Here is a 13,654-nt window from a genome sequence, read left to right on the forward strand (position 1 = left end):
CCCTTGTGTCCAGTCTCGTCTCTCTGTGAACCCACCGAACCTGATACTTTCTCAACACAATAATTGGAACTGCAAGCAGGGTTCAAAGAGTTACGATCAGACACGTGGAGTTTTAACCATGTAGGAGTGGAAGATTCTTTTAACCGTGAGGGAAATTGTATTGATAACTGTCTGTGTGGGTGTCCTGTCAGGTGCATGGTTTATTGTGTACCTGATTACCAATGGAAGCAGCAGGAGGTGACCCACAAGTAGGAAAGGGACCCCAGGGTGGGAGTTTAAAATTCCTGGGTAGGCCTAAGTGATTCAGCTGTTTGGCGACGTGGCTGGAAAGCCATGCCAGGCCAGTTGATTTGGACAACAGGTTGGACCCCCATGGGCAGAAGATAGGGCACCATGTGGTCTCCCAACTGGAGCTTCTGGGGGTTTTCAAGGCTGGGAGGAGTTGTGGAGCATCCCTATGGTTACCAATATCCCGACTCCAGTGCCACTGGGATATCACATCCGAGCTAAGTAGCCAGAAAGATAGGGAGATAGAATCCCTGTGAAATGTGTGTTGAGAACTGCGAGATGTGTATTGGGAACTTCGAGGCAGTTCAGACTGCCCAAGATCAAGTGACCTGGAAAAATACAGAGATGGAATCCCTGCCACATGAATGTTGGGAACTGCAAGAGTGACTGTGGGTTGCCCAAGGGCAAGTGACCTGGAAAAATACAGAGATGGAATCCCTGCCACATGAATGTTGGGAACTGCAAGAGTGACTGTGGATTGTCCAAGGGCAAGTGACCTGGAAAAATACAGAGATGGAATCCCTGCCACATGAATGTTGGGAACTGCAAGAGTGACTGTGGATTGCCCAAGGGCAAGTGACCTGGAAAAATACAGAGATGGAATCCCTGCCACATGAATGTTGGGAACTGCAAGAGTGACTGTGGATTGCCCAAGGGCAAGTGACCGATGTTGACTTCAAAATGAGGGAGGCAGTTTTCACACTGATCAAAACACAGCAGCTGCAAGATCTCTGGTCTAGCTTGCAACATCACTCAGGTAAAGTCCAAGCCATTGTCCTGCAGGGGGAGGGGATTGACACGTGGTGGGGCTTGTGCCCAAGCCTTTACCAGTCAAACCAGTGACCATGCAGTCCCAGGTCTACCACGAGGTCACCCTACCAACCTTCCAAAACAGGGAGGTACCCAAAAATGGGTGGCCTTGGGTGGGCACGTAGGTGGTCATTGTGAGACAATGGAGGGTAAGGGGCTAGCTAACGGGGCGAGGGGACACACCACCAGCGGCCAGGCAAACACTTAGCCATGCAGCTGCTTCAGTTGGGAGACGAGGGAGCTCCCAATTCCCTTCTTTCTCTCATTGGGATATGAGCACCCTGACTGACCAACAGATGATTGCCAGTTCCTTGTGGGCATCACTAGAAGAGGTCAATGATGGTACCACCCTATGAGAATGGGTGGTGACTGCAATCGAGGCCAGGTTCCCTGCTATCCTAGAATAGGGCCGACATGGCCGGCTGTAGTTGCACGTCGCTGGCGTTGGGACATGGATGGTTTGGGAGCGGGCACCGATCGTGGGTATCTACGTGGTCACCCACAACCACTACCTCCCAGGGAACACGAAGGTGACTGGTGCCCTGTGAGCTATTTAGTCACTTTTTGGAAACTCCTCTAGACCTTAGAGGAGTGGTCTTGCCCCTCCTGGGTCTGGCAACCAGGAAGCCATTACCCTCTTGGAGGGATCAGATTACACAAAACAGGGAGCTCCTTAGGCTAAGGGGAAGTTCATTTACAGAGACGTGCTCTCTGTAGAGAACATGGTGGGGGTGGATGGTGTGGGGAGCTCTGTGGGGGTGGAGCTTCCCATGAACTGTCTATTCCAACCTAGACCAGCCTCCCCTCTGGTCTTCCCTGACCCTAGTTGACCCCTGACTAATGAGTTCTCCCACCATCCCCCACCAAGAACCAGGTCTGTCACTTATGGAAATAACTCTCCTGTAGGACAGGCAGCAGTTGTTGCATGGAAACATTATCACTGGACATTCGACTGCACCCATTGTGATTTATATTACGAGCAGGGACTTTGTAATGAACCCTTTCTGTTTTTTAAAAACTTTTTTTTCATCTTCTTTTCCAATCACCCTGAGCTGTGTTAATGATATAAGTAGTGTCAAGGGATTAAAGTTACAAGTTAGATTCATCATTGTATTACTTTTTTTGGGAAAGTTATTTTGTCTTTTGCACTGTTTGACTTGAAAATTTGTAATTAAATAATTTAAAAGTTATAGATTCATTGTTACAATTTGTAGATTGAAAGTTACAGTTTAATATAGAGTATCATTGATCAAACTACAGTAAGAAATATTGTATATTTGTTGATTCACTTTACAATGACAGCATCACCCCAGAACTCCCGTTCATGGAAAACACCTCATGAAGTGGGGCTTTGGGAGCTTTTATTTAAAAATGCGAAATTGGCTAACTTTCAGTCCTGAATCCTCCTGGCTATTGTTACAGGGATCCAACAGAGCATTTAGGGCACCCATTTGAAGAGAATGCGAGCGAGAATGGCATCCTGGTGTCAAGCAAGAGCCCAGAGATTCGGGGCGTGCAGGTTAGACGCTGGATGCTGGCCAGCCCCGTATTGACCCCGCCCCGCACCTCTGCGGGATAGCATATGGGCTCTGTGTGTAGGGAGTGGCCAAGGCACAAGCCAAATGCTTGCATAACATTTTCCCATGCTCTTTATGAATTGTGTATGTGTTTTATTCGCATAACATTTTCCCATGCTGGTGGTAAGGGTGCTTACATCTGCTAGACAAGCCGGAGAAATCAGGCATCTGAGTTGGTGACCAAACAAATTTCTTTTCCTACCCTCCCCTCTGATACAGGGGTGCAGCTCCCACAGCACCCTGCTCCATCAGTAACACAGCAACCCTGTTTGGTCACGCTGAGGGTGCTGTCATCCACTTTGCATATGTCCCTCGTTCACCATTCGGAAGGCACTTGTGCATATATTGATCCACTTGATTAGTATTTTTTTTAAACATGTCTTTTTGTTCTTTGTGTTTTAGTTTATATGTGCATAAAGTCATTATCATCATCGTAAAATTATAGAGAGATGTGGCTTCCGAGGGGTGGAAATATAGTCCCTTGCCTATCTGGAATGTGTGGATATTGGGTGGTCACATGCCCTTCTCCCCCCCCCCCCCCAATAAAAGAAACATCACCCGTCAATCAAAGTTGGGCTCTGGCCTCTAATTAGTGCACACCTTGATATTGGTTAATTCAAATTACTCAGTGTCACTATTGGTTGGACACACCGATTAGCACTCTATTTAACACCAGCAAAGAGCACATTTCTCTATCTCTGCTTCATGATGATAGCCCCCGACACCACTCCATGCCAGGTCGCTAGTGTGGATATCGCTTGAAAGGGTCACGGGTAAGGTGTGCACTGCACTGAATCTGAGCTGTAGTATTGCTATGGATCAAATTGCTGTGGATCAATACTTACAATAGAGCCACCGCTCCCAACGATCAGGGGTCAGGAATGTGTATATATCCCTGCTTATGGTGTGTAATTGTCAGCACTGCCTGTCTGAATCAGTAATTGTGTACTGTTTAGTCTTGTCCCACTTTTTTTTTAAATGTGTTTTATTCCTGTAATGTTTTCCCACACTATTTATAAATCGTGCATGTTTTATTTCTATACCACTTTCCCACGCTCTTTATGAATTGTGTATGTTTTATTCACATAACATTTTCCCATGCTCTTCTATAAATTGTTTTTTTTTAAAGTTATATGTGATTGCAAACCCTTGTGTCCAGACTTATCTCTCTGTGAACCCACCGAATCTGATACTTTCTCTAAACAAAGGGTAATTAATAGAGGTCTACAAGAACATGAGAGGCATAGGTAGTGTGGATATCAAGCACTTTTTTTTTCTAGGATGAGAGTAGCAAACATTAGAGGACATCCGTACAAGGTAAGATGAAAGTTTGAAGGAGATGTCAAGGGTAAGTTTTTTTTTAAAAAAAACAGAGTAGTGGGCAGTTGGAATCTATTGCCAGGGAGCTGGTGAAAGTTGGACAATGGTGGTGTTATGAGGAGAAAATGATTCTTAGACAGGTACATGGATACAAGAAAAATAGAGAGTTATGGGTTTACGGTAGGGGAGGTTTATTTTGTTGAGTAGGTTTATATTGGTCAGCTCAACATCATTGACTGAAGGCCCAGTATTGTGCTATAATGTTCTATGTAGCCAGAGAAACTTTGCTTTAACATGTATGGACTGCATTTGAAATAATCCCACAATATGTCAAAACACACAAATAACTAGTGGCTTGTGGTGATCATACCCTCGTGTTTTCAGAACTTTAAGGATTCCAGCCTTCTCGCTAGATGCAAAGCCATTAATGGTTGTGTGTAAAAGGTTGAGAGTTTTGGATATGGAACAAAGGAGTTTAATTCAATTCCAAACTTCTCACTGACTTTCCCCATAACCCTGCATACGGTGCTGCTAATGTTTATCCTTTTCTCCTCACAACACCACCATTGTCCACCATCCACTCCCCTTTTGCCACTTTGTGACCTCTTGTTAGAGGTAAGCTGCAAAGCTGGCTTTGCACTCATTGAATGAGCAGCTCAGCAAACTGAGGGATTCCCTGTCACCATTGAATATTTTCCTTTATCAAGTGCTTTGTGTTGGAAGGTAGGCAAATGAACACGACAATTTGATAAAGAAAATAAATTAGTCTTAAATAATTCAATGCTTTAACAGTGGGTCTGAATCTAAGTTTTGGTGCAAGAGTGAATATTAACTCCATCATCCAGAATTCTTAAAAATCATTAAAACTAAATGGAGCGTGAACACTGTGGGAAACCACTGTTCTGTCTTGCGTTCTGATGAGTATTTGTGTTGCATCAATTATGTTGAAGAACTAGTTATTGTGCACTGCTACATATGTAGGAAAGTATATGAGAAAGATAGGTTTTTTTTTAAAAGTCAAGTTATTAAAGATGAAACACTACAGGGTAGTTGTGACAAAAGATCTAGAGCAGATTTTCTCTCCTGAATCGTAGACCTTTGGAGAGTTGGTCTCCTTGGTTACTTGCTTCAACCTTGATAGTAACAGACAATAATTTACAAAATCTGTATAAGCTTAACTATGTTTCTAAGATGAAAGTGGTGCTGAGGCTTCAGTACATGTTCCAATCATTGCCCGTAGCTTTGCCTAAGAATTTCATTCAATTGTTAAAACAATCAAGCGAGACAATTCCTATGAAATAATAAAGTGGAAAAACTAAACTGGGATTATAAATTGTGGGGGGGGGGGGGGGGGGGCTGAGACTTCCAGTTTTAAAAAAAAATTACTATTCTGGCTGAACAGGCAAGATTTTTGGCATTTTTTTTTAAAGGGAATTCACCAAATTGAGTTTGTATGGCACTACATTCAATGAATGAATAACTAAATATTCTATCTACAAGTGGAGCCCTAAAACAATAAAAAAGACATACAATCCTATTTTGGTACACATGGTAAAAATATGGCAGGAAATTAATTAATGTATTGGGAGAAAAGTGGGTATTTCACTATGTAATAATGTTACCAATGAATATGGGTAACAAAATTTTAGACATATGGTTACAAGGTATATGTTGCATAGCAGATTGTTACAAAGATGGTGTTCTGATGTAATTTGAACAAATGAGATAGAAAGGTTCCATTAGGTACACCATAGATCTATGTTTTCTCCAATTGAGTTTTCTAGAGGAAAAGATGGGGACAGGCATTGATTCTTTCTGGAGGTTAATGAAATTGACACTTGGAAGGGCAATATACCCAAATTTACTACTAGAATGTATTTTGCTCTTCAGTTAGAAAGTGCTAAACCTGGCCTGCAGAGATTGAGGGAGAGGTGGGTGTCCGACTTGGGTGTTGCAGTATCAGAACAATCCCGGTCTGAGTGGTGCTTGGATAGTGTAACTTCAACTATTAATGCGAGATATGGTTTGGTTCAATATAATTTTTTTTACATCAACTATCTCACTCCAGAGGTTGCACAAATCTAAGCCAGGAATTGCTTAGGGTGTGAAATAGAAAGGGGGGGGGGGGTTCAGTACTTTATTTATTAGGCAATTTTATACATATAAGCAAAGATCTCACACAATTTCAAATTTTGTTTTTTAAAATTGCGTTGGCAGTGGCCAAAAAGTGTATTGCAGTCAGACTCTCCGGCTGCCTTGGTGAGGTGGATAGCAGAGATAGATAGTTGTTTACCAATTGAAAAAAAACCATACAACTTAAGGAACAAGCACGATATATTTTTGTAAATATGGCAAACATGCTTGAACTATGTTGGTGCTCAACCTCAATAATGCTGCTAAAATCAAAAGTGCTCTCTTCCTAAATTTTGACCCCTGATGGTGTACGAAAGAATATTTAACAAAGTGGGAGGAGGGGAATAAAAGGGGCTAGAGATAGGGCTTTTTTGGGGTATGTGTTTTTTTGATTTATATAAAAATATATGTATTATAGAAATTTTATAATTGTTGGTTTGATTCATTTATTTTTAAGAAAAAAAATAAAATATTTAAAAAAAAAGAAATTAGATGATTGAGGAACACAACAGTCACAAATAAAAATATTGGGTGCTAACAAAACATTGGCCTGCAATTGATGAGCTAATTTAAAACATTGCACAGCAGCAGATTCCTACACATTTGGGTAGAACAAGTTGCCTGGGGATTTCCTTGGCAATCTAATTGTCATTTTCAATTTACTTTGCAGAATCATCACCACTTGACTATTTTGGAAGAGTTCAAAATCAATATTGGAGTTGCCTCTCATTTTAAGCTTGTCCATTTAAGGTAGCAAATAAAACTACTGTGTTTGAGTCAACAGAGATTATCTTCCACAAAAAAAAAGGATTAATGAATGCTTCAACATCATTCACTGATATAAATAACTAAACAATTAAAAATAAATAGAATTATAGTGTAATTCTATTCTACCTACCCCCAGCTGCAGTCAGTTTTGACACCAGCATTTTTTTAAAGCCAAAAAGCATGGTGACAGGTTCTTTCGGCCCATGAGGACGTGCTGCCAAATTACACCCAATTGACCTATAACCCCCAAATCGTTTTTTTGAAGGGTGGGAGGAAACTGGAGCACTCAGGAAAAAAAAAACCCACACAAACTCCTTATAGACAGTGCAGGATTCGAACCCTAGTCTCGATCGTTGTAAGTGTAACAGTATTGCGCTGATTGCTACACTAAACATGCTGGAGTTTTGTTGCAAAAAAGAGTGCTCTTTAGTAAAAGAATAGTGTGTGATGGTGTTCACGTACATTCTCAAAGTGGCTTCTGGGCAGGAAAGCATCATATTGTCCAAGTTTTAAAAGGAATCCACTTCTTTTGTTCAATATTTTGGCGCTGATGCCAAGACCTTCTTCGTGTTGGCTTGGTCCTGTGGTGCACTGTTAGCCGGAATCAGACACACAAAAGGTAAAGACTGTACAACAGGCTAATCCACAAAGACAGGCTGGCTGTAGCTGCAGTAACTGAGCTTCAGGAGGCCGGTGCAGGCTTATATCCCGGAGGGTGATTTACACCCGGCCGGGTGGGGCTTGATCCCTTCAGGCCCACTGATTGACAGCTGGCCAGGTGTTGTCCTGTCCCTTTACTCTCTTGCAAGTACAGAGGTTGCCCCCTGCAGTAGGCCGGTGGGGTACCACTACATTCACCCGCTTCTTTAAAATTGTCCTGGGGGGGGTGGGGGCAGTAACAAAGAATCGTACCCATTATACACGTACAATATTTACAGGTTGAGACGGTCCGGCGGCAGGGGTCTGTGTTACTGGTGTGGTGCCGTGCGGAGGAGTGGCCGGGGTCGATGTATGAGGGTCGCATTGGATGGGTGGGGGGGGCAGGTTAGTCTCCCAGGGCTGATTTGGGCTGCTGGTGGTCAAGGAGGTCCTGCATACCCCATAGCTGCCTTGGGACGGGGATGTATGCCCGGTCAGTGTCATCCTGAGTTGGAGGGTGGTGGGTGCTCCTGCTGGTGCCAGGTCCCTGGTTGAGACGGTGTCCACCCTGCCACTGCAGAACCTAACGTAAGCATAGTTATGGTTTGCATGAAGGAGGAAAACCTGCTCCACCAGCGCTTCGGCCTTGTGTGTCCGTACATGCTTACACAGAAGCACGGGTCCCGGGAATGTAAGCCATGCTGGGAGTGACATTCCAGTCACTGACTTCCTGGGGAATGAGAACAGACGTTCGTGAGGGGTCTCGTTGGTAGCCGTGCACAGCAATGACCGAATGGCATGGAGCGCATCAGGCAGGGCATCCTACCGGTACTCAACGGCCCACCCTTTTGACCTGTGAGCTAGGAGAACTGCCTTCCAGACCACCCCATTCTTGGATTCCACTTGCCTGTTGCCTCTCGGGTTATAGCTCGTCATGCGACTGGTCACGATGCCCCTCACCGTTAGGTACTGGCGCAGCTCATTACTCATGAAACTAAACCCCGGTCGCTGTGGATGAAGGCGGTGTAGCCAAACATGGTTAAGATTTGCCCCAGGGCCATGATGACGGTGGCCGTGGAGGTGTCTGGGCAAGGGATAGTGAAAGGGAAGTGTGAGGAAGTAGACACTGTGGAAGGCATGGGCCAAGATGCTTGAAAGGCCGAGTAGCCTTTACAACTGGGACAGGCGGAAGAAACGGGGTTTACACTCCACGCAGACCCGACAGGCCACGGTCATGTCCCTGACATCCCTGATGGTGTACGGCAGGTTCCGGGACTTAATGAAGTGGTACAACCTGGTGACACCCAATGCCTGCAGCCTGTCATGTGCATAGACGTACAGGCATGAAAGAGGGCATCAGGGGAGTTGTTAAACTTCCCGGGGCGGTACTGGATGTAGTAGCTGTAGGATGCCAGCTTGACTCTCCAGCACAGGATCTTGTCGTTCTTGATCTTGCTCTTGTGGGTCATGTTAAACATGAATGCCACGGCCCACTGGTCCGTGAGGAGGGTGAATCTCCTGCTGGCCAGGTAGTGGCGCCAGTGGCAGACTGCTGCCACAATCGTCTGGGCCTCCTTTTCAATGGCGGACTGCCCTAGCTTGGAGCCGTGGAGGGTCCTGGAGAAGAAAGCGACAGGGCGCCCGTCTTGGTTGAGGGCTACTCAGAGGCATTGCTCTCCTCCTGGAAGGGGGAGTCTTCATCCACAGCCAGCATTGTGGCATGCGCGATGTCTTGCCTGATGCAGATGAAGGCTGCCTACGCCTCGGGTGGGAGGGGAAAAGTTGTAGCTTGGGCCAGTGGTCGGACCTTGTCCGAGAAGCGAGGGACCCACTGCGAGTAATAAGAGAACAGGCCCAGGCACCTGCGAGGGCCTTTAGCATGGTGGGGAGAGAGGGTGCACCCATTAATGGGTGCATCCTTTCTGGATCTGGGCCGACGACTCCATGGGCCACGATGTACCCCAGGATGGCGAGGCGGGTGGTGCTAAACACACACTTCTCCTTGTTGTAAGTGAGGTTCAGCTCCCCAGCAGTCTGGAGGAATTTTTCCAGGTTAGCGTCGTGGTCGTATTGGTCACGACCGCAGATGGCGATGTTATCCAGATACAGGAACGTCGCCTTCAGCTTGTGCTGGTCTACCACGTGATCCATCTCCCACTGGAAAATGGAGACCCCGCTCGTGACTCCAAAGGGAACTCAGCGGAACTGGTACAGGCGCCTGTCCTTCTCAAAGGCGGTGTAGGGCTTGTCCTTTGGGTGGATGGGGATTTGGTGATATGTCGACTTCAGGTCAATCGTGGAGAAAACCCGGTAGCAGGCTATCTCGTTGACCATGTCGTCGATCCTTGGCGGGGGGTATGCATCCAGCTGGATGTACCGATTAATGGTCTGGCTGTAATCCACGACCATCCTTGGCTTACTTCCCCCTTTGACCACGAGGACTTGGGCTCTCCAAGGGCTGTTACTGGGCTCTATGACACCTTCTGCCAGGAGTCGCCGCACCTCCACCTTGATGCAGCGCAATAGCTCCTACTTCTGGCGGCGATCGGCTTGCAGCCTAGCGCAAGATGTGGGAAGAGCGCCGGTGGAGTGATGCGCAGTGTGGAGAGGCCACAGGTTGGCTGGGGCTGGTAGGTTGGTGTGCTGTGTAACATAAGTGGAGGTTGAGGCCCCCCCCCCCCCCCGAAGGCAAGGGTGACACTCTGCAGGTGGCACTGGAAATCTAGACCCAGGAGGACTGGGACGCAAAGTTTGGGCATAACCAGGAGCCTGAATCCTGTGCAAGTCTCCCCTCCCACAGTTATATGGGCTGAGCAGTGCTCAAGGGTACCAATAGTCTTATCCTTGGCGGCGAGGGTGATCGAGCAGGTGGTGGTGTGGACTTTTAATCTCAGGGAGTGGGCCACGCTCAGGTGAATGAAACTCTCGGTGCTGCCACTATTGAACAGGCACTTCGTTACCTGCCCGTTGACTTGTACGTCCATCATAGAGCGCCCGAGGTCGTGAGGGATGTCCCTGGTCATCATGGTGGTGGGCAGGACTGTCTCGGAGCCAGATTTGGTCAGCATGGTCTGGTTGTGTGCAGCAATTTATGGTGTCCGGAGGCATGGGGAGCGTCAGTAGGGCGGCCTGGTCATTGCCCGTATTGACCACGTTGACATCAGTTGTGGGGTGTGGCGTGTGGTAGCCGATGGCATCCAGAGGCATAGGGAGTGTCGGTAGGGCGGCCTGGTCACTGCCCGTGATGACCACGTCATTCTCAATGTCGTTGGAGGCCTTCAGTGTCGGCCACTGCCTGGCCCAAGATGGGGGCGGCATGTGGGGGCCCGCTGCATGACTGGCCTCCTTTCCCAGCTGTGTTCTTTGTGCCGGGGGAAGTGACGTCATCGCGGCCGGCGGCAGTGATGTCATTACATCAGCCGGAAGTGATGTCACGCCATGAGCCGGACGTGATGTTGCTGAAGTTCTTGGCAAGCGGCGCTGGCGACGGCGGGGGATGGTCCAGGTGCTCGGGGCACACGCTGTGACAGTCACTGGTGGGGCTGGATGTTGCACTGTCGAAGTTGGGGAAGGCGGAAGTCATAGCGGGGACAATGGCACCGCCCGGCATGTGCACGTGGAGGGGTCTGTGGAGGAGGGGGTGGCATAGAGGGCCGCTGAGCTGCTGGCTGGTTTTGAGAGGCACAGTTTAGCAAGGTGGCCTTCCTTGCCGCATCTGGAACAATACTGGTTCCTAGCTGGGCAGTTTTGGCACGATCGTCGGTCTGACCCACACCATGACCCACAGAACTTACAGGGGCGCCGGGTGCCTGCCGCAGCCATGTTTTCCTCCCTAGCTCAATCTGGGGGTGCAGCTGCAGTGTGAGAGGGCCACGAGGGAGCCTGGGGGAACCTGGAATCGAATGCTTTAATGTGCAGGGCTGCCGCTTCCAAGGTTTGGACCACCTCCACTGTCTTGGTTAGGGAGTAGATATTGTCTTCCAGCAGCTTCTGCCGATGGGCCTCGAGCATAGCCCTCGGATGAAGGCGTCCCGGAGCAGCCTCTCGACTTCCTCTGCACCTACCCCGGGTTTAGAATCTCGCAGGTGTCCCAAATAAGACTTAGCCTTCTCCCCGGGTTGCTGGGCTCGGGTGTTGAGGAGGTACCTTGCACAGACTGCATTCATGGGAGGCTTGTACAAGTTCTCGAGAGTGTCCATTGTGCTCTTGTACGTGGAGCAGCCTTTGGTTGCCTGGAAGGCGTGGGGACCCAGCTTTGACCGGAGTAGGACCAACCTCTTCCGATCTGAGTCCAGGATGCCACCTTTGTGTGCCTCGATGATTGCCTCGACTGCGTGCTGCCAGATCTCGAAGCGTGTCTGGGCTTCCGGGTGGCATGGGTTGACTTCGAGGCTCCCCGCGCTCAGGAGTTTTTCCATGGCAGCCGTGGGAAAATTTTGTGGATTAAATTGTGGTGCGCTGTTAGATAGAATCAGACACACAAAAGGTAAAGACTACAACAGGCTAATCCACAAAGACTTCCACAGAGCCAGGGTGGCAGTGGCTGCAGTAACTCTGAGTGAGCTTCGGGAGGCTGGCGCAGGCTTATATCCCAGATGGCGATTGACACCTGACTGGATGGGGCTTGATCCCTTCAGGCCGTCTGATTGACAGCCGACCAGGTGTTGTCCTGTCCCCTTACTCTCCTGCAGGTACAGAGGTTTCCCCCTGCAGTAGGCCGGTGGTGTACTAGCACAGGTCCACAACAATTTACGTTTTGGAACCTCTTATACTGAACTCCTGATCTTAACAAGCTACATGCTGAAGTAACAAGAGAAATATCTAATTTTATTACCCATGCCCCTCACAGCTGGGACCAACGTTTTTCTAATGACCACCAATAAAGCCCCTGATCAAAATTAGTTTCACATAAGGTAATTGCAAAATCTGAAGTCAATGTATTATATTCATTTGATGTTTGCAAAGGAACCATACTCCATCCTCTCAAAATGGCTAATGAAAATGTTTAAATTTGGACATACAGCACGGTAACGGGCCCTTTCGGCCCACACTCCCTTGCTGCCCAATTACACCCAATAGACCTACACCACTGTTGTAAAAATATAAAAGGTATCTAGTATATCTCCAGAATAGTTAATACAGTACAGAGCAAGTTAAAGTTGTCTCGGAAACACACCCATGTACTTTAATTAGTATCTGGAATGGTCGAGAAATGAATAAAACAGCTAAATCTCAGAGGCCAGTGAGCACTACCCTGTTGAATAATGAACTGGAGAAGCTCAATAGCTTCCTTCAACCCTTTTCACTTTGTGACAACTTTCTGGCACGGCCTGCAGGAGCAGAAGCTCGGATACCAAATAAGGTAAAAGTGAAACTTTCACCTTGTCAAACTGACATCTTGATTCCACATTCCATCTGCAGGGCTGTTCACGTGAACCGAAAGTTCGCAAAAAAAAAAAGACATTGATTGGCAAGCAAACAAGTTCAGCACATCTTTGCATTCAGCACAAACTTAGCAACTGTATTGCGATCCTTGGTTCATTATCTATCCGAGAAAATGAGTGGCTGAAAGTTAAAGGTGTACATCTCAATGTGAAGATGTGGAAACATTTTGTCCACTTTCTTCTTTGCCATGAGACAACCCAATTTATGTCTATTTTCTTAAAAAATGTCACACAATTAGTCTACATGCCAGCATTTATCTTGATCAAAGTGCAGCATCATTCCAGAGTCAGCCCAAGTAAGCAAAATTATTTAGGAAAGTCAAAAAGCAATGTCACTTTGATAATTAAATACTGCATTCAGAAAAATACCATTATTCTAAATAAATACTCTAGAGTTTGCGAGTTAATTGGCAAGGTCCAAAGCAGAGACCCTCAATGGATGCACTTTTGATTTCTGCAAAGCTTTGTAAAAGAAAAGAGAGAGAAAAAGAAAAAAAGTAATGCAAAGCATTACTGAGCTTCAATGTATCCTGGGAAAGAACTTTAAGATCCCAATCAACCAAAGTTCTTCCGGAGGTAACATCAATAGCAGGCTGGTAACCAATCTCGCCTGGATATGCAATGTGGAAAAGGGTGGAATCCAAAAATCACATACAACCATATAACAGTTTACAG

Source organism: Narcine bancroftii, chromosome 14 (genome assembly GCF_036971445.1).
Source record: "Narcine bancroftii isolate sNarBan1 chromosome 14, sNarBan1.hap1, whole genome shotgun sequence".
Taxonomy (NCBI): Eukaryota; Metazoa; Chordata; class Chondrichthyes; order Torpediniformes; family Narcinidae; genus Narcine; species Narcine bancroftii.